Genomic DNA, 24458 nt, shown 5'->3' with positions numbered 1-24458 from the left:
TAACTTCGGCTACGACCAAAATTAGCCTCGACCCCTCCCGCCCTCACAAATCGAACATTTTTGTGGCACCAGTACAGAAACAAGTTTTTGGAAAAGTTTTGATGCCAAAATTTTGATATTTTGATATTTCCATAGTCAATTTATGTCTGGCCTCTGCTTCCCTACTGAGTACCTTCAGTTGCTATTTCTCCTATTGGGTGGACTTCGTTCTTCTTCAGCGAAGAACCTCTGCTTTCTGGCTCGAGCTCAACCTTGAAGAGGAGTTGTGGCCTTTTTTCTTTATTTAGAATGTTAATAACATTCTTGGCGGCGAAGCCCTTTTCTTTAAGGGCGGTTTTGTTTCCGCGGCGGGAACATCGGGTTCGATTGCCTTTACTACAACTTGTAGGCCCTTGCTGCTTTTCAACTGGTACGTGTAATAGTTTTTTTTAGCATAGTCAACTTATTTTTACACGATTCGGAAGTGCTCTTCAGTCTTTGTTTGCACATTTGTTTCATCGATTTGATAAGCGGGACAACACGAAAGTTGTTACCGTTCCCGAACAACGCCACATTTTGGTATTTCAGCTGCGGTGTCTTGGGCTGTTTGGTTTCCCTCAACCTCCGCCAGTAGGGAAAATCTGTTGCTACTGTAACTGCCTGGTTCTTCGTCGATCTTCTGGATGCGGTTAATTAATGTTTTATTGCCTGCCGGATTACTCTGAGGGCTAAGCTTGCGTTTAATTTCTTTGTGGCCAGGGCTGCTTTGGCACATTCCAAAGTTGTTGTTTTTGTACTCGCTGTAGTCGTTGACGAATTGCAGTGGTTGTTCCTGTGGTTGCAGAAATTGTAGCACTGCTTCTTTCTTTTGCACGCAGTATATAAGTCGGAACGACCGGGATCGGTCGACTATATCCTATAGCTGCCATATAACTGATTGATCGGAAATGGTATAACTTCGGTGTTTTTAGAGTTAGAGAGTTCAAATTTGACATGAGAGCTATTTTTGACAAAACAATACGACGTGCCATAAGGCCATAATTTAATAAGGATCGGCCGACTATATCCTATAGCTGCCATATAACTGAACGATCGGAAATGACCCCGAAAATGAAATGACCTTTCGCATTTTTGAAGATAGAAAGCTGGAATTTAATACAGATTCTATTTTTGGTCAGTTGATCAAACCTACCAAATTTCATAAGGATCGGCCAACTATATCCGATGTTTGCGATATATATCCGGTTTTAACTGCAAGGGTATATCAACTTCGGCTTCGCCCGAAGTTAGCTTTCCTTTCTTGTTTTAAATTATTTTACAGCTGTTAATATATAGAACATGCTAACAAAATGAATTTTTTACATTGTAACTTATCAAAATTTTTATTTTCAGATGTCATCTTATGGAAAGTATTAATTAATGTGGACGATGTGCGGGTTATAATCGTAAAACATATAGACTTAAAGAAAAGAGATATGTGTCTTCAATTGTAAGATAATATAGGATCTTAGTATAAGTAAAAAAAAATAAAGATTTTCATGTAAATTTATAAACGTAAGAAAATTTAAATATATTTTTATGATTAGTTTGTATGTGTACAAATTCGTAGTTTAATTTCCGATAAAAAAAAATCAAATTAAGATTTTAATTTTTTAATTTTGTTTATTTAGTGAGACAAAAAGATTTTAACTTTTCCATATTCTTATAACTATAGCTTTAATCGGTGACAGCGACGCTTGCAGCGGAAATTTACTTTGATTTAATAATTTTGATTGGTCGGAATTTTATTCGGTTTGGATTGTTTCCAGGATGGGCACTTGTTTTATGAATTTTGAAATGAGATTCGATGTTTATTTCTACTTTCTTCGATAAACTGATTTGAAATGTTCCCACACAAGGATCTGGGAATGTTGTTGGGGGAATTGATAGGAATAACCGAAAAACCGGCTGTACGGGGGTTTCGTTATCTTGGTTATTGGCAGATATGACACTCGCCCCTCCTTTAGAATTTTTAACATCCTTGTGGAATTTAACTAAGTGATGCCACGGAGAACATAGGCAAAGATAAGAGCTCATTTCCCAGCGGCTTATTTCAAACTCAAGTGCGCAGAGTTGGTCGTTGAATTTGCGAAGACCACTGATAGACTCCTTTAATCCGGTTTTAGTCTGTCCCATTAACGATCTCATTTCGTCCTGGACAAGTCGACAATTACCGCAACAATAGTGAAGATCAGACCTACGGAAAATAAAATCCGAAACTGAGGCAGTAAAGCCGCCATGCTTGGCTTGTACACTGTTGTTACAAAGCCAGCAATGGATGGTAGGCTGGGATGGAGAAATTTTTTTAATACAAGATTTAATGGAGCATTATTAAATTCAATTTAAATATATTTTTTGAATTTATTAAATTCAATAAATTCTATATTAAATTCAATTTTAATACCGATAAATATAATAGGAAAATGAAATAGAGATAAGAACCTCCCTTGCAAAAGAAAAAAAAGAGTCACAAAGAAGTACAAGGATAGATTATGCGAAATTATGTATCATTGAGAAGGAATCATCTCCGACCTCCAAGTATATTCTTGATTAGCATCGGCAGCCGAGTCAATATAGCCATATTCTCCATACTATATTCTCCAACATAAGTCTCTCCGAGCTGTACTCTCCGGACGTAACCCGTTACATCATAGTTATTGTGGAGTTTGTTGTTCTTCACGACGCCGAACCTTCGTTGCACATCTCTTTTGTAACGTCATCTCTTACATCCGATCTGATCGTCCACTCTCGGTTACAGAGTGCTTCAGAGAGCCTAAATTCTTTACACGCTATTACAGTGGTCTGCATTCCGTCAAAAAAGAAGTCAAAAATGAGTCTTACTTGCACAGCAAAAAAATGTGAATTTGGTGGAACCATCACGGGTGACTCATACCTGTCTTGTTGGCTCTGCAATAACTGCTCACATATTAAATGTGCTGGAGGAGGACACAATGGACGGATAAGTGACCTCATCAACAAGAAAATTGGCTTGACATGGTCTTGCATCGCTTGTAGAGAAATTGAGTCAGAGATGCGGACTTTTATGAAACAGACGAGAAATGGTTTTCTAGATGTCCGCAAGCGATTCTCGGCCCTTAATGAGCAATTCCACGCTCTTGAAACTCAATTCCTTGGGCTAAAGTTGTTAAGCGAATCCCCCAGACGAAAAATTCCGAACAACAACCTGCTGACTGCTAAATTACTGAATACCCCTACAGCCCATGCTGTACAAGTCGATGAATTTTCAACACCAAACATTTTACCGTCGCCTACTTGTCTACCTACTTATGCTGTTCCAGTACCAAGGGACTTGATGAGCCTTCCTTCAGGGCACTCTAATATTTATCCCTTGCAAGAAGCGATCAGCGTACCAAGTACAAATCTCGAGCCACCTCTCATCTTGGAGTTTAACTTTAACTTTTAAGCATAAGAAGTTTAACTTTAAGCATAAGCGTTCTATTTCTTCTTTTAAAATAGTTCTACCTGATTCCTACCTTGAAAAAGCACTTGATCCTGTAGCTTGGCCTGAGCACAGTATCATTCATGAATTCCTAGCAAAAGACACTCCGAATCCTAGCCCTGCAGAAACTGCTTCAAAAAACTGAATAACATAGTATTTTCCTGCTGCTATCAAAATGTTAGAAGTATTCTGGGTAAGCTGAGCCAATTTTTTACAAAGAGTGCTTCTTTTGATTTTGATGCTATCGTGCTTACTGAAACTTGATTGGAATGTTCTTTCATCTATAAACACAATTGAAGCAGCTACGGATTGGTTTTACGAAATAGTTCATAATGCCTTGAATAAATTTGTTCCGGAAGTCCCAGTATCATTGTCTACAAAACCACCTTGGTATAATAAACACCTTTCTCCTCTTAAGAACAGGAAATCCAGAGCTTACAAAAAGTTTTTTAAGTCAGGATCGATGTGCCACCAGTCAAACTTTCAAACTCTATAAGCAGTATATCAGGAATTGTAAGGTAAACTTTCGTAATGATCCAAGCTCCTTCTACTCTTTTGTCAATATGAAACGTAAATCAAAACTTTTTCCTCCTTCCCTATCATATAAAAATATTTCACATTCTTCTGAGCAAGGTATTGCTAATCTCTTTGCGTCATTTTTTCAAACCACCTATTCAGGATCTGTTCGAAGCTCTTTCAACAATAGATATATCATTCGCTGCTGGTCCTGACAATGTTCCTAGCTGTGTTCTAAGGTACTGTTCTGATATCCTTTGCTATCCTCTCACTATCTTATTCAACCTATCCATGGAGCAGGCATGTCTTCCCAAGAGATGGAACGAATCTTTTATTATTCCGCTTCACAAGAAAGGCTCTAAAGCACTTATTGAGAACTACCGGGGGATTGCTAAGCTATCTGCGATTCCCAAAATGCTTGAGAAACTGGTTACTTTCCAACTGCAACATTTTTGTAAAAGCATTATTTCCACTTCACAGCATGGTTTTGTCAAGCATCGCTCTACCACAACTAACCTTCTTGAATTCACTTCGTTTATCCACAGAGGATTTCTGAGCCGCATGCAAACTGATGTGGTATACACTGACTTTAGTAAAGCGTTTGACTCTGTCAACCACCATCTCCTCCTTCATAAGCTGTGTCTTATGGGGTTTTCTCCACATATAGTACAGTGGTTGACCTCTTATTTATCGAACCGCACGCAGCGTGTTTTGTTTAAAAACAGTTCATCACAGATTATAAACGTTTCATCTGGTGTCCCATAAGGTAGTCACTTAGGACCTCTTCTGTTTGTTCTTTTTGTCAACGATTTACCTTGTGTTGTAAACTATGCTACTACATTTATGTATGCTGATGATGACAAGTTATGTCTTTCTTTCTCAGACCATTTCCTTCATAGATACCTGCAACTAGACCTTAACGAAGTCTTCTTGTGGTGATCAAACAATCTCCTTTTGCTTAACTGCTCTAAGTGTAAGGTTATGACGTTCAATCGCAGTGTGCCTCACATCGTTTCGTACTCTCTTGGGAATAACGTCTTAGATCGTGTTTCCCTAATTAACGATCTTGGAGTCACTTTTGACAACAAGTTGTCCTTCAACGAACACATATCACTAACAGTTAATAAGGCCAGAGGTGTGCTAGCTTTTATCAAACGTTGGTCTAAAGAATTTGATGATCCTTTCACAACTAAAACTCTATACGTATCGTTGGTTCGTCCTATCTTGGAATACTGTTCTAGCGTTTGGAGTCCGCAATACTTTGTTCACCAAAGGAGGATTGAATCTGTCCAAAAGCAGTTTCTGCTATTTGCGTTAAAAAGCTTAAACTGGGATACTGCCACTTCCCTCCCGTCGTATAATTGCCGGTTAAAACTACTTAACCTACCTCCTTTAAAAGAGCGCCGTACTTGTGCTGGGGTTATGCTACTTCATGTGCTTATTCTTGGACAGGTTGACTCACAAGTACTTCTTGAAAAATTAATGTTTTCTGTGCCTAATAGAGTAACTAGATCCTTCCAACCCCTTTGGTTACCGATTTCTAGGTCTAATTTTGCGGAACACGATCCATTTCGCGTTATTTGTAAAAATTATAACTCATTGTCCCATTTATTATCCCCTGAACTATCCCTAAATGTAATTAAATCCAAAATTATGGAATATCTTTTAACTTAATTTATCCTTACATTTAGTTATAACTAGCAACCCCGGCCAACGTTGTTTTGTCCTTTTTTGTTTTCTATAAGGGCTAGCTGTTTTTTCTTCATTTATTTTGGTTAATAAATATTTTTCAGTATTTCAAGTACATCCAGTATTTTCACGTACAGCAAAATTCCCCTCGCCAATATCTAACTGTTGTTTAGAGAAAGGATGGATCCTGAAGCATTTGATCGCGCTTATTCTTGGTCAGTTCAAGCATTGAATTTATCAGCGTCCGTTAACCGTGAACACCTGAAAGGAGTAACAAAGGGCCGTAAAATAGTTTATCATTGTTTCTTATATCCCTAAATGACCGATCCAATTCCCCATTCCAATTTTACGTCCCATAGTGCATTCATCCAAAATATGGGCACTATACCCATAGACGATTGTGTTTATGTTGCACACTGCATCTGGATTATTTTGAATGTTCAATGACAGCTTAAGTGCTGAATGAACTTGGATTATAAAGTTGGATTATATCGGAATGCAAGACGATTGTATTGCAGGTTTCGATCTGTTGCAAGCTGTAAACGCGCTTCAGCTACCCTTGTCCAGTCGCGTTCATTAGTTTGAGACAGAATCAAACGGTCAAACGTTTGTACTTGCAAACGCTAGGATGCAAGCTGTAATCATTGCTGCAATCGTATCGAAACGCAGCTCGATTCAAATCAGCTAAATATCTTGTTCTGCATCGCAAATTAAAATCTATTTGAGAAGCACGAAGTCGAGCCATACTATTGCGGCGCTGTTCACGTGCAATTTCATGTTCTTCTTCAGTCCTTTCATATGCAGTATTTTGTATTCTTCTTGCATTACGGCTTTGTCGGGAAAGATTCGATCGTCTTGGTCGCGGCATTATTAATTAAACTTCACTTCACTTCAATCCACTTGTTAATTATTTATTTAATAGAAATAGTTTTAATATTGATTTCTTACAAATATCAATAGAGAGTGCAGAGGCTCTGGTGGTGCTTCAAGTTGAGGCAATTTCACTTTCCCGGAAGCGCAACACAATCCTTTTGGTTCGTTGTTAAATTTGAGAGCCTGACTTTGAATTTGACTTCGTTTCTAACTGACATTTTGACATTTTAATTTGACATTTTCATCTTAGCTGTCTGCCTAAATAAAAAATTTTAGGCACGGGAGGAACGCTGTCGAACGGGATAAAAAGTATCCTATGTCCGTCTCTTGGCTCTAAGCTACCTCCCTATCAATTTTCACTCAAATCTCTTCTGCCGTTCTTGAGTTATAAGTGGTGTAACATAACACGACTTTCTTTTATATATATAGATAGATTATAGAAATAACAGATCATTGTTAATAATAATAAATAAATAAAAAAAAAAAGTAATATTAAAAAAAAAAATGATTTTATGTTAGTAATTAATATGTATGTAGTAACTATATTTTCATGTTAGTAATTAATATTTCCTAATTAATATATGGAAAACCAAATTCATCCATATCTACCGATTTTAAGAAAAGTTATAGATTCTATAAGTATGGATTCTTCTTTCTTTTGCACGCAGTATGTAAGCCGGAACGGCAGGGATCGGCCGAATATATCCTATAGCTGGCATATAACTGATTAATCGGAAATGGTATAACTTTGGGGTTAGAGCTTAGAGTTAGAGAGTTAAAATTTTACACGAAAACTATTTTTGGCAAATTTGGCAATACGACATGTTTAATTTCATAAGGATCGGCCGACTTTATCTTATAGCTGCCATATAACTGAACTGGTTTTTGGTAAATATAACAACTTTGGTATTTTTGAAGATAGAAGCTTGGGCCTTTTTTTAAATTTTGTATTATAATATATTGGATTATATTATCATATTCTCATAAGGATCGGCCAACTATGTCCGATGTTTCGCGATATATATCCGAAGTTAGCTTTCCTTTCTTGTTATACATGCATTTACATGCATTCTTCTCTTGTTTCGTTCTTAATTTTTCTTTTTTTCCCATCCTGTATTTCAGTGGCTTCTTCGTTGTTACACTCATTAAAAATATCTCCTTGTCTTGTTACTAAATGTCTTTTTAAATTTGTAGAATGATTTCCACTTAATTTTGTACCACACACCTTGAACTACGATTTATTTTCAAATGATTTAAATATATAAAGTTGATGCAATTTTTTATTGATTTCACGTTCATTTTCGTTTTAATTGTTCGTTAATAATTGGTTCCTTACACCCAAATGTGACAAAGGCAAATGAAACAAACCCCACAAACTTTCACATACATAAAAACAAATAAAAAACACTTTTTGAATAGTCTTACAAAGTCAAACGGTCCTGGAAAGAACAGAGAAAAAGGGAACAGAAAATATTGCTTGTCATTTAAGCGAGAACAAAATTTGTATACGAACAAAGCAAACGGTTGCTCTCAGACTTTTTGCTCAAAGACTCATTAAACAACACTTATTTTGAGACCCCAGCAATTGGTTAACAGTCATTTGCGAGCTATGGTTATTTTCAACCTAGGAGTAAAACATGTCAACCGGTCAGCTACTGAGACTCAGTAAGTGACAAAACCTTACTTGGACCTTACCTATATGACTCAAAATAGGTATTTGTTTTTTATGTTGTTTGGCAACAACTTGTTTCCTAAAATATATTGTTTAAGGCAAAGCGTGTAGGATTAGCAACGGCGCTTGATCCTGCTTGATACGCAACTCTGTAGTTTATGACCACGATAACGACAGCCTAGGATAGATTCAAAAATGAATCCCCATTTTTCGTTTCACTAAAACAGACCATACACATACAGAGCATTTAATAAGCCCTAAATATGTTAATAAGCTCAAGAGTACACATAACAAGAGACAGCTTTAAAGGGATAAACAATATTTAAAAAAAAAATACATTTATTATTTAATTTAAAATAATATTTATGAACCAACAGGTCAAGAGCAGAACAAACAGACCCATTTGAGAGGTTTCTGTAAGACATTGATCAGAGGTTTTTTTCTGACAACAAGCACGGGTGGGACCTATTTTTAAAAGCTATTATGTGTATTATATTTATCATTTGTTATTATAGGAGTTCAATGGGCCTTGCTTATGGTCAGCATCTTCAACTAGCGACCTTCACTCTTGCCTCTCATCTCATCGTGTACCCTATCGTACATTGAATTCTTCTACGAATTACGAATTGTAATAAGGGGTTCTCGATATTAAATTTTAACGGTTTTCAATTGTCTGGTTAATAATAATATATTATTTGTTAGGCTTGTAACTTTACATCCATTTATTTGAAGTTGGCGGCGCATGTGATTTTCGTTTACTGAAACATCTGAAACCAAAAATTCCGACGGGATTAGGAAGAGTATACGTTTGGTTCTGGTATGAACTAGTATTATTATTTAATTAATTATTAAAAACTATTGAGTAATTGATAACTAAAACAAAAAAGGAAATCTAAGTTCGGTCGCAGCCGAAGTTGATATACCCTTGCAGTTAAAACCGGATATATATCGCAAACATCGGATATAGTTGGCCGATCCTAATGAAATTTGGTAGGTTAGATGAACTGACCAAAACTAGAATCTGTACCAAGTTCCAGCTTTCTATCTTCAAAAACACAAAAGTTGGGTCAATTCCGATCAATCAGTTATATGACAGCTATAGGATATAGTCGGCCGATCCCGGCCGTTCCGACTTATATACTGCGTGCAAAGGAAAGAAGGGTGTGTGCAAAGTTTCAAGTCGATAGCTTTAAAACTGACAGACTAGTTCGCGTAGAAACAGACAGACAGACCGACAGACGGACATGCTCATATTAACTCAGGAGGTGATCCTGATCAAGAATATATATACTTTATAGGGTCGGAGATGTCTCCTTCACTGCGTTGCACACTTTTGGACAAAATTATAATATCCTCTGCAAGGGTATAAAAATAAAGCTTGGACGATGTGCTTTAGAATGAATATAGTCACACATTTGCCCGATGCGATCACACACACATGTGCCACCTCTAAGAAAACCTTTAAAAGTAATTCAAACTCTCAATATTTGTGTTTTTACCAAATACCAACTCTGGTATTTTTGAAGATTGAAGCTTGGGACTTTTTATTACATTTTTATACTCAAATTTAAAAATGTTTTACATGAGCGCTATTTTACATGGGCAAAATAATAGGACATGCCAAATTTCGTAAGGATCAGCCGACTATATACTATAGCTGCCATATAACTGAACGATCGGAAATGACCCAACTTTCGTGTTTTTGAAGATAGTAACCTGGAACTTGGTACAGATTATATTTTTGTCAGTTAATCCGATCTACCAAATTTCATAACGATCAGTCGACTATATCTAATAGGTCCCATATAACTGAGCGATCGGAAATGGTTTTTAGTAGAAATATTAACTTTGGTATTTTTGAAGAAAGAAGTTTAGGACTTTTTTTTAGATTTTTTATTATAATAAATTGGATTATATTATCATATTCTCATAAGGATCGACCAACTTTATCCGATGTTTTCGATATATATCCGGTTTTAACCGCAAGGGTAGCTTTCCTTTCTTGTTATTGTAATAAATTTGTTTTATTCAAGGTTTAAGACCTAATTTCTTGTTTTAAATAAGACTGCGCCTGTTTTTTACACTTGAAAATCCTATCACATGTGCTCAAAATCATGTGCGGCCGAGACCCGACCTCGCTTACCCACAGTTTAAACGACTTGTGCATATGGCAGAAATATGCGTATTCGTACAAGTCTCACATGTGATTGTATTGGTGTAGGCGAATAGGAAACTTTGCATTATAGGAGACTGCATTATAGGAAATTTGACCACTTTTTCTGTCCAGAAATAATATCTCAAGAACGGAACAAGATGTATAAATTCTGATTTTGAGTTCACATGGTCAATAGACTTAAAACTTGAAAAATTTGTAACATTTTGCTAATTCAAAATCTAAGCAAGATATTTCAATTTTGGTATGGTATTTTTTTTAAATTTAAAAAATCTTTTGATTTCTATAAATTGCGTTTGCTCTAGTCTCACAGCTAACAGATTAACATTAAAGGTTTTGAGGTTGCCTCCTTAAAATATGAATTTCTTCAAAGGCGCATAAAAGTGCTCATTCTTATTTGACTTATATGAAGAAAAATAAACAATCTACAACATGGACTAAATTACATTGACATTGACATTGAAATTACATAACTGAGAGCCAAAGGATATAGTCGGCCGTTGTTATTAAATTTCGTAAATCTTGATTTATTTAGAAAAACCGTTTTTCGAGATTTTTTTGCGCGGACAGACAGACGGACAGACAGACAGACGGACAAACGGACTCAGGAGACGGACTTACATCAACTCAGAAGGTGATCCTGATCAAGAATATATACACGTTATAGAGTCGGAGATGTCTCTTTCACTGCGATGCACTTTTTTGGATGCACCAAAATTATGATACCCTCTGCAAGGATATAAAAAGCATATTTTTAAATTATTTTACAGCTGTTAATATATAGAACATGCTAACAAAATGAATTTTTTACATTGTAACTTATCAACATTTTTATTTTCAGATGTCATCTTATGGAAAGTATTAATTAATGTGGACGATGTGCGGGTTATAATTGTAAAACATATAGACTTAAAGAAAAGAGATATGTGTCTTCAATTGTAAGATAATATAGGATCTTAGTATAAGTAAAAAAAAATAAAGATTTTCATGTAAATTTATAAACGTAAGAAAATTTAAATATATTTTTATGATTATTGTGTATGTGTACAAATTCGTAGTTTAATTTCCGATAAAAAAAATCAAATTAAGATTTTAATTTTTTAATTTTGTTTATTTAGTGAGACAAAAAGATTTTAACTTTTCCATATTCTTATAACTATAGCTTTAATCGGTGACAGCGACGCTTGCAGCGGAAATTTACTTTGGTTTAATAATTTTGATTGGTCGGAATTTTATTCGGTTTGGATTGTTTCCAGGATGGGCACTTGTTTTATGAATTTTGAAATGAGATTCGATGTTTATTTCTACTTTCTTCGATAAACTGATTTGAAATGTTCCCACACAAGGATCTGGGAATGTTGTTGGGGGAATTGATAGGAATAACCGAAAAACCGGCTGTACGGGGGTTTCGTTATCTTGGTTATTGGCAGATATGACACTCGCCCCTCCTTTAGAATTTTTAACATCCTTGTGGAATTTAACTAAGTGATGCCACGGAGAACATAGGCAAAGATAAGAGCTCATTTCCCAGCGGCTTATTTGAAACTCAAGTGCGCAGAGTTGGTCGTTGAATTTGCGAAGACCACTGATAGACTCCTTTAATCCGGTTTTAGTCTGTCCCATTAACGATCTCATTTCGTCCTGGACAAGTCGACAATTACCGCAACAATAGTGAAGATCAGACCTACGGAAAATAAAATCCGAAACTGAGGCAGTAAAGCCGCCATGCTTGGCTTGTACACTGTGTTTACAAAGCCAGCAATGGATGGTAGGCTGGGATGGAGAAATTTTTTTAATACAAGATTTAATGGAGCATTATTAAATTCAATTTAAATATATTATTTGAATTTATTAAATTCAATAAATTCTATATTAAATTCAATTTTAATATCGAAAAATATAATAGGAAAATGAAATAGAGATAAGAACCTCCCTTGCAAAAGAAAAAAAAGAGTCACAAAGAAGTACAAGGATAGATTATGCGAAATTATGTATCATTGAGAAGGAATCATCTCCGACCTCCAAGTATATTCTTGATTAGCATCGGCAGCCGAGTCAATATAGCCATGTCCGTATGAACTTTGAAAAAGTATTAATAAAGGTATTGAGGTATTTTGAAAAAGAATAGTTTAGTATATTCACTTGCCGTACCCGGACGTGTTTCTTCGATCGCTCTTGCCAGTTTGCAATTATTTTCGATCTTGAACTCAAGCTTTCTCCTTCTGCGACAAGTGGAAATATAACGATTAATCCCTAAAAATAAATTCGACTTAATAAGTTCATTGAACTATTTTTTTCCAAATTATACATTTAATCGGTTAAAGTTATCTTTATTGCGCTTTAACTATATTCTCCAACATAAGTCTCTCCGAGCTGTACTCTCCGGACGTAACCCGTTACATCATAGTTATTGTGGAGTTTGTTGTTCTTCACGACGCCGAACCTTCGTTGCACATCTCTTTTGTAACGTCATCTCTTACATCCGATCTGATCGTCCACTCTCGGTTACAGAGTGCTTCAGAGAGCCTAAATTCTTTACACGCTATTACAGTGGTCTGCATTCCGTCAAAAAAGAAGTCAAAAATGAGTCTTACTTGCACAGCAAAAAAATGTGAATTTGGTGGAACCATCACGGGGGACTCATACCTGTCTTGTTGGCTCTGCAATAACTGCTCACATATTAAATGTGCTGGAGGAGGACACAATGGACGGATAAGTGACCTTATCAACAAGAAAATTGGCTTGACATGGTCTTGCATCGCTTGTAGAGAAATTGAGTCAGAGATGCGGACTTTTATGAAACAGACGAGAAATGGTTTTCTAGATGTCCGCAAGCAATTCTCGGCCCTTAATGAGCAATTCCACGCTCTTGAAACTCAATTCCTTGGGCTAAAGTTGTTAAGCGAATCCCCCAGACGAAAAATTCCGAACAACAACCTGCTGACTGCTAAATTACTGAATACCCCTACATCCCATGCTGTACAAGTCGATGAATTTTCAACACCAAACATTTTACCGTCGCCTACTTGTCTACCTACTTATGCTGTTCCAGTACCAAGGGACTTGATGAGCCTTCCTAATATTTATCCCTTGCAAGAAGCGATCAGCGTACCAAGTACAAATCTCGAGCCACCTCTCATCTTGGAGTTTAACTTTAACTTTTAAGCATAAGAAGTTTAACTTTAAGCATAAGCGTTCTATTTCTTCTTTTAAAATAGTTCTACCTGATTCCTACCTTGAAAAAGCACTTGATCCTGTAGCTTGGCCTGAGCACAGTATCATTCATGAACTCCTAGCAAAAGACACTCAGAATCCTAGCCCTGCAGAAACTGCTTCAAAAAACTGAATAACATAGTATTTTCCTGCTGCTATCAAAATGTTAGAAGTATTCTGGGTAAGCTGAGCCAATTTTTTACAAAGAGTGCTTCTTTTGATTTTGATGCTATCGTGCTTACTGAAACTTGATTGGAATGTTCTTTCATCTATAAACACAATTGAAGCAGCTACGGATTGGTTTTACGAAATAGTTCATAATGCCTTGAATAAATTTGTTCCGGAAGTCCCAGTATCATTGTCTACAAAACCACCTTGGTATAATAAACACCTTTCTCCTCTTAAGAACAGGAAATCCAGAGCTTACAAAAAGTTTTTTAAGTCAGGATCGATGTGCCACCAGTCAAACTTTCAAACTCTATAAGCAGTATATCAGGAATTGTAAGGTAAACTTTCGTAATGATCCAAGCTCCTTCTACTCTTTTGTCAATATGAAACGTAAATCAAATCTTTTTCCTCCTTCCCTATCATATAAAAATATTTCACATTCTTCTGAGCAAGGTATTACTAATCTCTTTGCGTCATTTTTTCAAACCACCTATTCAGGATCTGTTCGAAGCTCTTTCAACAATAGATATATCATTCGCTGCTGGTCCTGACAATGTTCCTAGCTGTGTTCTAAGGTACTGTTCTGATATCCTTTGCTATCCTCTCACTATCTTATTCAACCTATCCATGGAGCAGGCATGTCTTCCCAAGAGATGGAACGAATCTTTTATTATTCCGCTTCACAAGAAAGGCTCTAAAGCACTTATTGAGAACTACCGGGGGATTGCTAAGCTATCTGCGATTCCCAAACTGCTTGAGAAACTGGTTACTTTCCAACTGCAACATTTTTGTAAAAGCATTATTTCCACTTCACAGCATGGTTTTGTCAAGCATCGCTCTACCACAACTAACCTTCTTGAATTCACTTCGTTTATCCACAGAGGATTTCTGAGCCGCATGCAAACTGATGTGGTATACACTGACTTTAGTAAAGCGTTTGACTCTGTCAACCACCATCTCCTCCTTCATAAGCTGTGTCTTATGGGGTTTTCTCCACATATAGTACAGTGGTTGACCTCTTATTTATCGAACCGCACGCAGCGTGTTTTGTTTAAAAACAGTTCATCACAGATTATAAACGTTTCATCTGGTGTCCCATAAGGTAGTCACTTAGGACCTCTTCTGTTTGTTCTTTTTGTCAACGATTTACCTTGTGTTGTAAACTATGCTACTACATTTATGTATGCTGATGATGACAAGTTATGTCTTTCTTTCTCAGACCATTTCCTTCATAGACACCTGCAACTAGACCTTAACGAAGTCTTCTTGTGGTGATCAAACAATCTCCTTTTGCTTAACTGCTCTAAGTGTAAGGTTATGACGTTCAATCGCAGTGTGCCTCACATCGTTTCGTACTCTCTTGGGAATAACGTCTTAGATCGTGTTTCCCTAATTAACGATCTTGGAGTCACTTTTGACAACAAGTTGTCCTTCAACGAACACATATCACTAACAGTTAATAAGGCCAGAGGTGTGCTAGCTTTTATCAAACGTTGGTCTAAAGAATTTGATGATCCTTTCACAACTAAAACTCTATACGTATCGTTGGTTCGTCCTATCTTGGAATACTGTTCTAGCGTTTGGAGTCCGCAATACTTTGTTCACCAAAGGAGGATTGAATCTGTCCAAAAGCAGTTTCTGCTATTTGCGTTAAAAAGCTTAAACTGGGATACTGCCACTTCCCTCCCGTCGTATAATTGCCGGTTAAAACTACTTAACCTACCTCCTTTAAAAGAGCGCCGTACTTGTGCTGGGGTTATGCTACTTCATGTGCTTATTCTTGGACAGGTTGACTCACAAGTACTTCTTGAAAAATTAATGTTTTCTGTGCCTAATAGAGTAACTAGATCCTTCCAACCCCTTTGGTTACCGATTTCTAGGTCTAATTTTGCGGAACACGATCCATTTCGCGTTATTTGTAAAAATTATAACTCATTGTCCCATTTATTATCCCCTGAACTATCCCTAAATGTAATTAAATCCAAAATTATGGAATATCTTTTAACTTAATTTATCCTTACATTTAGTTATAACTAGCAACCCCGGCCAACGTTGTTTTGCCCTTTTTTGTTTTCTATAAGGGCTAGCTGTTTTTTCTTCATTTATTTTGGTTAATAAATATTTTTCAGTATTTCAAGTACATCCAGTATTTTCACGTACAGCAAAATTCCCCTCGCCAATATCTAACTGTTGTTTAGAGAAAGGATGGATCCTGAAGCATTTGATCGCGCTTATTCTTGGTCAGTTCAAGCATTGAATTTATCAGCGTCCGTTAACCGTGAACACCTGAAAGGAGTAACAAAGGGCCGTAAAATAGTTTATCATTGTTTCTTATATCCCTAAATGACCGATCCAATTCCCCATTCCAATTTTACGTCCCATAGTGCATTCATCCAAAATATGGGCACTATACCCATAGACGATTGTGTTTATGTTGCACACTGCATCTGGATTATTTTGAATGTTCAATGACAGCTTAAGTGCTGAATGAACTTGGATTATAAAGTTGGATTATATCGGAATGCAAGACGATTGTATTGCAGGTTTCGATCTGTTGCAAGCTGTAAACGCGCTTCAGCTACCCTTGTCCAGTCGCGTTCATTAGTTTGAGACAGAATCAAACGGTCAAACGTTTGTACTTGCAAACGCTAGGATGCAAGCTGTAATCATTGCTGCAATCGTATCGAAACGCAGCTCGATTCAAATCAGCTAAATATCTTGTTCTGCATCGCAAATTAAAATCTATTTGAGAAGCACGAAGTCGAGCCATACTATTGCGGCGCTGTTCACGTGCAATTTCATGTTCTTCTTCAGTCCTTTCATATGCAGTATTTTGTATTCTTCTTGCATTACGGCTTTGTCGGGAAAGATTCGATCGTCTTGGTCGCGGCATTATTAATTAAACTTCACTTCACTTCAATCCACTTGTTAATTATTTATTTAATAGAAATAGTTTTAATATTGATTTCTTACAAATATCAATAGAGAGTGCAGAGGCTCTGGTGGTGCTTCAAGTTGAGGCAATTTCACTTTCCCGGAAGCGCAACACAATCCTTTTGGTTCGTTGTTAAATTTGAGAGCCTGACTTTGAATTTGACTTCGTTTCTAACTGACATTTTGACATTTTAATTTGACATTTTCATCTTAGCTGTCTGCCTAAATAAAAAATTTTAGGCACGGGAGGAACGCTGTCGAACGGGATAAAAAGTATCCTATGTCCGTCTCTTGGCTCTAAGCTACCTCCCTATCAATTTTCACTCAAATCTCTTCTGCCGTTCTTGAGTTATAAGTGGTGTAACATAACACGACTTTCTTTTATATATATAGATAGATTATAGAAATAACAGATCATTGTTAATAATAATAAATAAATAAAAAAAAAAAGTAATATTAAAAAAAAAAATGATTTTATGTTAGTAATTAATATGTATGTAGTAACTATATTTTCATGTTAGTAATTAATATTTCCTAATTAATATATGGAAAACCAAATTCATCCATATCTACCGATTTTAAGAAAAGTTATAGATTCTATAAGTATGGATTCTTCTTTCTTTTGCACGCAGTATGTAAGCCGGAACGGCAGGGATCGGCCGAATATATCCTATAGCTGGCATATAACTGATTAATCGGAAATGGTATAACTTTGGGGTTAGAGCTTAGAGTTAGAGAGTTAAAATTTTACACGAAAACTATTTTTGGCAAATTTGGCAATACGACATGTTTAATTTCATAAGGATCGGCCGACTTTATCTTATAGCTGCCATATAACTGAACTGGTTTTTGGTAAATATAACAACTTTGGTATTTTTGAAGATAGAAGCTTGGGCCTTTTTTTAAATTTTGTATTATAATATATTGGATTATATTATCATATTCTCATAAGGATCGGCCAACTATATCCGATGTTTCGCGATATATATCCGAAGTTAGCTTTCCTTTCTTGTTATACATGCATTTACATGCATTCTTCTCTTGTTTCGTTCTTAATTTTTCTTTTTTTCCCATCCTGTATTTCAGTGGCTTCTTCGTTGTTACACTCATTAAAAATATCTCCTTGTCTTGTTACTAAATGTCTTTTTAAATTTGTAGAACGATTTCCACTTAATTTTGTACCACACACCTTGAACTACGATTTATTTTCAAATGATTTAAATATATAAAGTTGATGCAATTTTTTATTGATTTCACGTTCATTTTCGTTTTAATTGTTCGTTAATAATTGGTTCCTTACACCCAAATGTGACAAAGGCAAATGAAACAAACCCCACAAACTTTCACATACATAAAAACAAATAAAAAACACTTTTTGAATAGTCTTACAAAGTCAAACGGTCCTGGAAAGAACAGAGAAAAAGGGAACAGAAAATATTGCTTGTCATTTAAGCGAGAACAAAATTTGTATACGAACAAAGCAAACGGTTGCTCTCAGACTTTTTGCTCAAAGACTCATTAAACAACACTTATTTTGAGACCCCAGCAATTGGTTAACAGTCATTTGCGAGCTATGGTTATTTTCAACCTAGGAGTAAAACATGTCAACCGGTCAGCTACTGAGACTCAGTAAGTGACAAAACCTTACTTGGACCTTACCTATATGACTCAAAATAGGTATTTGTTTTTTATGTTGTTTGGCAACAACTTGTTTCCTAAAATATATTGTTTAAGGCAAAGCGTGTAGGATTAGCAACGGCGCTTGATCCTGCTTGATACGCAACTCTGTAGTTTATGACCACGATAACGACAGCCTAGGATAGATTCAAAAATGAATCCCCATTTTTCGTTTCACTAAAACAGACCATACACATACAGAGCATTTAATAAGCCCTAAATATGTTAATAAGCTCAAGAGTACACATAACAAGAGACAGCTTTAAAGGGATAAACAATATTTAAAAAAAAAATACATTTATTATTTAATTTAAAATAATATTTATGAAGCAACAGGTCAAGAGCAGAACAAACAGACCCATTTGAGAGGTTTCTGTAAGACATTGATCAGAGGTTTTTTTCTGACAACAAGCACGGGTGGGACCTATTTTTAAAAGCTATTATGTGTATTATATTTATCATTTGTTATTATAGGAGTTCAATGGGCCTTGCTTATGGTCAGCATCTTCAACTAGCGACCTTCACTCTTGCCTCTCATCTCATCGTGTACCCTATCGTACATTGAATTCTTCTACGAATTACGAATTGTAATAAGGGGTTCTCGATATTAAATTTTAACGGTTTTCAATTGTCTGGTTAATAATAATATATTATTTGTTAGGCTTGTAACTTTACATCCATTTATTTGAAGTTGGCGGCGCATGTGATTTTCGTTTACTGAAACATCTGAAACCAAAAATTCCGACGGGATTAGGAAGAGTATACGTTTGGTTCTGGTATGAACTAGTATTATTATTTAATTAATTATTAAAAACTATTGAGTAATTGATAACTAAAACAAAAAAGGAAATCTAAGTTCGGTCGCAGCCGAAGTTGATATACCCTTGCAGTTAAAACCGGATATATATCGCAAACATCGGATATAGTTGGCCGATCCTAATGAAATTTGGTAGGTTAGATGAACTGACCAAAACTAGAATCTGTACCAAGTTCCAGCTTTCTATCTTCAAAAACACAAAAGTTGGGTCAATTCCGATCAATCAGTTATATGACAGCTATAGGATATAGTCGGCCGATCCCGGCCGTTCCGACTTATATACTGCGTGCAAAGGAAAGAAGGGTGTGTGCAAAGTTTCAAGTCGATAGCTTTAAAACTGACAGACTAGTTCGCGTAGAAACAGACAGACAGACCGACAGACGGACATGCTCATATTAACTCAGGAGGTGATCCTGATCAAGAATATATATACTTTATAGGGTCGGAGATGTCTCCTTCACTGCGTTGCACACTTTTGGACAAAATTATAATATCCTCTGCAAGGGTATAAAAATAAAGCTTGGACGATGTGCTTTAGAATGAATATAGTCACACATTTGCCCGATGCGATCACACACACATGTGCCACCTCTAAGAAAACCTTTAAAAGTAATTCAAACTCTCAATATTTGTGTTTTTACCAAATACCAACTCTGGTATTTTTGAAGATTGAAGCTTGGGACTTTTTATTACATTTTTATACTCAAATTTAAAAATGTTTTACATGAGCGCTATTTTACATGGGCAAAATAATAGGACATGCCAAATTTCGTAAGGATCAGCCGACTATATACTATAGCTGCCATATAACTGAACGATCGGAAATGACCCAACTTTCGTGTTTTTGAAGATAGTAACCTGGAACTTGGTACAGATTATATTTTTGTCAGTTAATCCGATCTACCAAATTTCATAACGATCAGTCGACTATATCTAATAGGTCCCATATAACTGAGCGATCGGAAATGGTTTTTAGTAGAAATATTAACTTTGGTATTTTTGAAGAAAGAAGTTTAGGACTTTTTTTTAGATTTTTTATTATAATAAATTGGATTATATTATCATATTCTCATAAGGATCGACCAACTTTATCCGATGTTTTCGATATATATCCGGTTTTAACCGCAAGGGTAGCTTTCCTTTCTTGTTATTGTAATAAATTTGTTTTATTTAAGGTTTAAGACCTAATTTCTTGTTTTAAATAAGACTGCGCCTGTTTTTTACACTTGAAAATCCTATCACATGTGCTCAAAATCATGTGCGGCCGAGACCCGACCTCGCTTACCCACAGTTTAAACGACTTGTGCATATGGCAGAAATATGCGTATTCGTACAAGTCTCACATGTGATTGTATTGGTGTAGGCGAATAGGAAACTTTGCATTATAGGAGACTGCATTATAGGAAATTTGACCACTTTTTCTGTCCAGAAATAATATCTCAAGAACGGAACAAGATGTTTAAATTCTGATTTTGAGTTCACATGGTCAATAGACTTAAAACTTGAAAAATTTGTAACATTTTGCTAATTCAAAATCTAAGCAAGATATTTCAATTTTGGTATGGTATTTTTTTTAAATTTAAAAAATCTTTTGATTTCTATAAATTGCGTTTGCTCTAGTCTCACAGCTAACAGATTAACATTAAAGGTTTTGAGGTTGCCTCCTTAAAATATGAATTTCTTCAAAGGCGCATAAAAGTGCTCATTCTTATTTGACTTATATGAAGAAAAATAAACAATCTACAACATGGACTAAATTACATTGACATTGACATTGAAATTACATAACTGAGAGCCAAAGGATATAGTCGGCCGTTGTTATTAAATTTCGTAAATCTTGATTTATTTAGAAAAACCGTTTTTCGAGATTTTTTTGCGCGGACAGACAGACGGACAGACAGACAGACGGACAAACGGACTCAGGAGACGGACTTACATCAACTCAGAAGGTGATCCTGATCAAGAATATATACACGTTATAGAGTCGGAGATGTCTCTTTCACTGCGATGCACTTTTTTGGATGCACCAAAATTATGATACCCTCTGCAAGGGTATAAAAAGCATATTTTTAAATTATTTTACAGCTGTTAATATATAGAACATGCTAACAAAATGAATTTTTTACATTGTAACTTATCAACATTTTTATTTTCAGATGTCATCTTATGGAAAGTATTAATTAATGTGGACGATGTGCGGGTTATAATTGTAAAACATATAGACTTAAAGAAAAGAGATATGTGTCTTCAATTGTAAGATAATATAGGATCTTAGTATAAGTAAAAAAAAATAAAGATTTTCATGTAAATTTATAAACGTAAGAAAATTTAAATATATTTTTATGATTATTGTGTATGTGTACAAATTCGTAGTTTAATTTCCGATAAAAAAAATCAAATTAAGATTTTAATTTTTTAATTTTGTTTATTTAGTGAGACAAAAAGATTTTAACTTTTCCATATTCTTATAACTATAGCTTTAATCGGTGACAGCGACGCTTGCAGCGGAAATTTACTTTGGTTTAATAATTTTGATTGGTCGGAATTTTATTCGGTTTGGATTGTTTCCAGGATGGGCACTTGTTTTATGAATTTTGAAATGAGATTCGATGTTTATTTCTACTTTCTTCGATAAACTGATTTGAAATGTTCCCACACAAGGATCTGGGAATGTTGTTGGGGGAATTGATAGGAATAACCGAAAAACCGGCTGTACGGGGGTTTCGTTATCTTGGTTATTGGCAGATATGACACTCGCCCCTCCTTTAGAATTTTTAACATCCTTGTGGAATTTAACTAAGTGATGCCACGGAGAACATAGGCAAAGATAAGACCTCATTTCCTAGCTCATTTCCCAGCGGCTTATTTGAAACTCAAGTGCGCAGAGTTGGTCGTTGAATTTGCGAAGACCACTGATAGACTCCTTTAATCCGGTTTTAGTCTGTCCCATTAACGATCTCATTTCGTCCTGGACAAGTCGACAATTACCGCAACAATAGTGAAGATCAGACCTACGGAAAATAAAATCCGAAACTGAGGCAGTAAAGCCGCCATGCTTGGCTTGTACACTGTGTTTACAAAGCCAGCAATGGATGGTAGGCTGGGATGGAGAAATTTTTTTAATACAAGATTTAATGGAGCATTATTAAATTCAATTTAAATATATTATTTGAATTTATTAAATTCAATAAATTCTATATTAAATTCAATTTTAATATCGAAAAATATAATAGGAAAATGAAATAGAGATAAGAACCTCCCTTGCAAAAGAAAAAAAAGAGTCACAAAGAAGTACAAGGATAGATTATGCGAAATTATGTATCATTGAGAAGGAATCATCTCCGACCTCCAAGTATATTCTTGATTAGCATCGGCAGCCGAGTCAATATAGCCATGTCCGTATGAACTTTGAAAAAGTATTAATAAAGGTATTGAGGTATTTTGAAAAAGAATAGTTTAGTATATTCACTTGCCGTACCCGGACGTGTTTCTTCGATCGCTCTTGCCAGTTTGCAATTATTTTCGATCTTGAACTCAAGCTTTCTCCTTCTGCGACAAGTGGAAATATAACGATTAATCCCTAAAAATAAATTCGACTTAATAAGTTCATTGAACTATTTTTTTCCAAATTATACATTTAATCGGTTAAAGTTATCTTTATTGCGCTTTAACTATATTCTCCAACATAAGTCTCTCCGAGCTGTACTCTCCGGACGTAACCCGTTACATCATAGTTATTGTGGAGTTTGTTGTTCTTCACGACGCCGAACCTTCGTTGCACATCTCTTTTGTAACATCATCTCTTACATCCGATCTGATCGTCCACTCTCGGTTACAGAGTGCTTCAGAGAGCCTAAATTCTTTACACGCTATTACAGTGGTCTGCATTCCGTCAAAAAAGAAGTCAAAAATGAGTCTTACTTGCACAGCAAAAAAATGTGAATTTGGTGGAACCATCACGGGGGACTCATACCTGTCTTGTTGGCTCTGCAATAACTGCTCACATATTAAATGTGCTGGAGGAGGACACAATGGACGGATAAGTGACCTTATCAACAAGAAAATTGGCTTGACATGGTCTTGCATCGCTTGTAGAGAAATTGAGTCAGAGATGCGGACTTTTATGAAACAGACGAGAAATGGTTTTCTAGATGTCCGCAAGCAATTCTCGGCCCTTAATGAGCAATTCCACGCTCTTGAAACTCAATTCCTTGGGCTAAAGTTGTTAAGCGAATCCCCCAGACGAAAAATTCCGAACAACAACCTGCTGACTGCTAAATTACTGAATACCCCTACATCCCATGCTGTACAAGTCGATGAATTTTCAACACCAAACATTTTACCGTCGCCTACTTGTCTACCTACTTATGCTGTTCCAGTACCAAGGGACTTGATGAGCCTTCCTAATATTTATCCCTTGCAAGAAGCGATCAGCGTACCAAGTACAAATCTCGAGCCACCTCTCATCTTGGAGTTTAACTTTAACTTTTAAGCATAAGAAGTTTAACTTTAAGCATAAGCGTTCTATTTCTTCTTTTAAAATAGTTCTACCTGATTCCTACCTTGAAAAAGCACTTGATCCTGTAGCTTGGCCTGAGCACAGTATCATTCATGAACTCCTAGCAAAAGACACTCAGAATCCTAGCCCTGCAGAAACTGCTTCAAAAAACTGAATAACATAGTATTTTCCTGCTGCTATCAAAATGTTAGAAGTATTCTGGGTAAGCTGAGCCAATTTTTTACAAAGAGTGCTTCTTTTGATTTTGATGCTATCGTGCTTACTGAAACTTGATTGGAATGTTCTTTCATCTATAAACACAATTGAAGCAGCTACGGATTGGTTTTACGAAATAGTTCATAATGCCTTGAATAAATTTGTTCCGGAAGTCCCAGTATCATTGTCTACAAAACCACCTTGGTATAATAAACACCTTTCTCCTCTTAAGAACAGGAAATCCAGAGCTTACAAAAAGTTTTTTAAGTCAGGATCGATGTGCCACCAGTCAAACTTTCAAACTCTATAAGCAGTATATCAGGAATTGTAAGGTAAACTTTCGTAATGATCCAAGCTCCTTCTACTCTTTTGTCAATATGAAACGTAAATCAAATCTTTTTCCTCCTTCCCTATCATATAAAAATATTTCACATTCTTCTGAGCAAGGTATTACTAATCTCTTTGCGTCATTTTTTCAAACCACCTATTCAGGATCTGTTCGAAGCTCTTTCAACAATAGATATATCATTCGCT

At 35.8% G+C, this 24458-nt stretch overlaps 1 protein-coding gene and 2 long non-coding RNA genes across 8 annotated transcripts in view; all 3 read left to right on the top strand.

Annotated features, from left to right (window-relative positions):
* The window catches only part of PlexB (plexin B), a 51351-nt gene extending 49770 nt beyond the window's left edge, over window positions 1-1581 (top strand). For all 4 annotated transcript variants that reach the window (XR_006246419.2, XR_011443571.1, XR_011443570.1 and 1 more), the window contains one exon: window positions 1372-1581. The gene's annotated coding sequence lies outside the window, so the exon portion shown is untranslated. The remainder of the gene's footprint in view (window positions 1-1371) is intronic.
* Window positions 1582-3256: 1675 nt separating this feature from the next.
* On the top strand, window positions 3257-10225 carry LOC138926878 (uncharacterized). Of its 3 annotated transcripts, XR_011443574.1 has the most exons (4): window positions 3257-4233; window positions 4295-8686; window positions 8744-8856; window positions 8931-10225. It is a non-coding gene; the product is annotated as an uncharacterized lncRNA (long non-coding RNA). The 3 variants fall into 3 exon arrangements; XR_011443573.1 differs by having other exon boundaries at window positions 8744-10225; XR_011443572.1 differs by having other exon boundaries at window positions 4295-8856.
* Window positions 10226-13483: 3258 nt separating this feature from the next.
* Window positions 13484-22767, top strand: LOC138926810 (uncharacterized). Its single transcript, XR_011443488.1, has 3 exons — window positions 13484-14357; window positions 14419-14547; window positions 21367-22767. It is a non-coding gene; the product is annotated as an uncharacterized lncRNA (long non-coding RNA).
* The last annotated feature ends 1691 nt before the right edge of the window (window positions 22768-24458 follow it).

This window comes from Drosophila bipectinata, chromosome 4, assembly GCF_030179905.1.
Source record: "Drosophila bipectinata strain 14024-0381.07 chromosome 4, DbipHiC1v2, whole genome shotgun sequence".
NCBI classification, from domain to species: Eukaryota; Metazoa; Arthropoda; class Insecta; order Diptera; family Drosophilidae; genus Drosophila; species Drosophila bipectinata.
The sequence above is the reverse complement of the archived record's forward strand: the minus strand, read 5'-3'. Positions and strand labels throughout refer to the sequence as shown.